Genomic DNA, 3,676 nt, shown 5'->3' with positions numbered 1-3,676 from the left:
GCATCCTGTGAAAGCCTGTTCTGTGATTCTGATGCAAGCAAAGTAATGCTGTTTTTCTACTACCATTACATTGGCCCTGGATTTCTAGTGTACTTGTCAGGCTGTTGACATAACAGCTTGTCTCCCTACTGATGTAATGCTACTGGCTGCTTCATTTTCCAGAGTTTTTCAGTGATGGAACAGTAAGGACAGTGGCTAAATTAGCAGTGGTGATGGAGATCCCCAAACCTAGGTGGTGAACATGTCTTGCTGTGTAATGATGATGATTATGATGATGACAGAAAATTAATGTTACTTTTCTGCCACCATTGCATTGATCTTGAATTGTCTACCAGAACTTTGCAGAGCAGCTACAGGACTGATCTCTCAAGTGCTTGACAAATTGAGGGGGAAGACATTCCTTCAGCCAGGTGTGGCCATTTCGCTAGATAAAGTTTCTTGCCTCCACTCCATCATTCATGCTGTGTACAGCAATAGCAATAGCAAGTACTTTTCTAGACTGCTTATCAGTTCTCTAAGCAGTTTACAGTGTGTAAGCTAATTGCCCCCGACATGCTGGGGACTCGTTTTAGCAACCTACAGAGGATGCCAGGCTGAGTTGACCCTGGGGCCCTGGGATCAAACTCACAACCTTGTGGCTGTGAATGGCAGTAGTACAGGCATTTAACTACTGTGCCACCAGGGCTCCCTAACATAGTAAAGTACTTTTGAGTAGAGGCATGTCCTACTGTGATGGATATTTTTCATTTTGTGTAACCAAGGTGTGTGTGGAAGATCCTTCGAAATATCCAAAGAAATCTCTGCTCAGCCTTGATCTCTGCCCATGCTGGCTGTTCAAGGAGTCCAGAAGAGCCCTTGGTAAATGCGCAAGCAGAGGCATCTATACCTCTTTAGAGCACATTGTACTTCCATGCTGCCTTCAGATGGGGCCTGTCTGAGACCTCTGCTGAAAACAAATATATTGGGGGAAATGGGATCAGACAAGTGCATAGATCCTCTATGGCTACATGTCCCTTACTTTCAGATGTCCTTTGATTAAATGGATTGCTTTAGTCGATGGACATTAACACATTGAAATGTAGCATGGCAAAGATTGGATTAATTCAGTAGAATCTACCTTAAAACTCCCTATGAATGGTTTTTGGAAACTTCACTTGGTGTGTGAGATGCTATTGTGCTTGTGGCCAATCCCCCATAAAATCATTCCTATTATACCTATTTTGAAAAAGCTGCATTGATTCCAGTGTGAGAGTATAATTCAAGGTAATGGTGATTTCCTCCTTTCCCTCTCTTTCTCCTGTTTGTCTGTTTGTTTCATTGTTTTGGGGGATTGGTGCTGTAATACAAAAATGTCCCACACTGATGCATTCTAGCAGTTTAAAAAATATTTAAACGGACAGCGTGAACATCCTTTTTTGTCCTAATGTATCTTGAGATTAAAAAGAAACTCATTTGACAGTGGGAATAAAATATTGCAGCTAGTGCTGGGAGCTGTTACAACTGAACACAACAGAAATGCTGTTTGGATATTTAATAGATCCCAAGATAAAGGGCAATGAATATCACAAACTTCTGAAATATGTTGTCCGCCGCTTTGTTTTTACAAAAAGCAGGATACAAATAAAAGTTTTATTATTTATTATTTTATCATGAAATATTTGTCCCACCAGAGACAAACCTGGCATTATATTGCTATTGATGTACCAGCCAACCCACCGACCATAACTCTCTCCTCCTGTGCTAAGCGTAATGGCCATGTGTCTGGTGTGGGCAAAGGGGAACTTGTCATTCTTCTCTTTTGCCTTCAAGGATGGAGGCATTCGTGAACTGATGTTCCCTCTACAGTGCCTTTCATCTTTTTTTCAACAACCACAGGGCCTCCAGACATTTTCCTTCTGCTCTCATTGCCTATGACAGTGTCATTGCAACCGTGAAATGCACCAAGAGGATTCCAAACATTAGTTTTATTGAGAGAGAGAGAGAGAGAGAGAGAGAGAGATTCTGGTTTAGGCCTGAATCAGTCAGGCCCACTTCTGATCAAACAGATCAGCAACTGTGATCCAGGGGGGATTGCTTCAATATGCTCTACATAATTCTAGCAATGAACTGTTTTTGTAAAATTCAGGGAGTAGGGAATGTGGCACTGGGGATGTTAATGGGCATTCACCTAAGGATCATATTGCACCCAATCTGTAACAAATGCACTAGTGGCCAAAATCTTTTTGGATACAATTTCAACTGCCAAAGATTACTTTTTCCTGATGAAAAATTAATAGCTCCTATCAGTCTAGAACTGGGTCATGTAGGCAATAACCCCACTGAGAAACACTCAGCACATAGTAATGAGAGCGTTCCATTGGTGGTAATGGAGGGGTGGAACAGTTTCTATGAAAGAGGATATTGGGGAAATGAACAGAAAAGGTACAAAAACAAGGAGCATAAGTAATGACAAAAATAAATCCCAGCTATTGCATTGATGAGTGAGGACCAAGTGTAGCTACAATGTGTGCTTTTTAGAAATGTAATGAGATAACAACTGTTAAAATGGTTGAGAATAAAATTAATATTCAGCTGTAACCATGTTTTCATCTTCCTTTCCTTTCTTTTGCTTTCCTTTCCTTTCCTCATGCGGACACTAAGTCTTGCTAACTGCTGTTGGTTTTATGGTGTCATCTCATATCTTAAATGACTGATATTCCTTTCTCAAATTTTCACACCCTTTCCTCTCACTATTGTATGACATGGTCTGCAACAAATTAAACAGATAGGGTGATAAAATGCCCTGTGTCTGACCCTCTTCCAACTGGAACCCATTTCTGTTTCCCACATTCTGTCCCCACAGTGGCCTGAGAATAGGTTAAGTATTCTATTGGAAGCAGCCTGGATCCCACTCTGGGAGAAAGGTGTCATACAAATGAAATAATCAATAATTCCACAAACCTATCTATTATGGCTGACCTGGACTGCAGAGTTATTCTTGTTCTTCCTCTAACTGCCATCTTCCCAAAGAAATCACAGATTAGTCTAACAACAGAGCCATGAGCTTATCATTGGTAACATTCATTTTTTTAATGTCTAGTTTGCCCTTAGGGGAAGAATTGGTGTGTGGTGTCGTGTCTGTGTCTCTGTGTGTGTATCTTCTACATTTGAAATTTGCTGACTCTGCTCTTTGAATACTCATGATAAAAACTTTTTTCAGTCATTTTTTTATTTGTGTAGTTTGCATGTAGGGAAATATTTTATTACTTCATCCTGGCCCATTAGAGCATGTTATGATTTGAATGCTGTGTGGAAGATAGGCTGTTTTCTCCCTTTCCTTAACTTCATGTGGTTACCTATCATGGCATCTGATTATGGACAAAATCAGTTGTTTGACATGTAATTTTTACAAGGAAATGGGACAACCAGAGAACAAAGTTTACAAGTCACGTAAAATAAACAATGAAACAAAGGTTGTTGGTTTGTTTGTATCAGAAGACTTTGAGGTGGTATTCTTGTACCCATTAAAAACATTAAACTCAGTAGACTTGCCATAGAGACATGGCTGGGATTGCCTGATAACTGATATAAAGACAAGAAAAGCATTTCCTCACCCGATAAACCACTTGGACCATACAATGGCATCCTGGTCAATGGTGACCTTGATCTCGGAGGAGGTCTGCGCTCTTTAATGCTA

This window comes from Sceloporus undulatus, chromosome 2 (assembly GCF_019175285.1).
Source record: "Sceloporus undulatus isolate JIND9_A2432 ecotype Alabama chromosome 2, SceUnd_v1.1, whole genome shotgun sequence".
In the NCBI taxonomy this organism is placed as follows: Eukaryota; Metazoa; Chordata; class Lepidosauria; order Squamata; family Phrynosomatidae; genus Sceloporus; species Sceloporus undulatus.
This window is presented reverse-complemented; position numbering follows the sequence as displayed.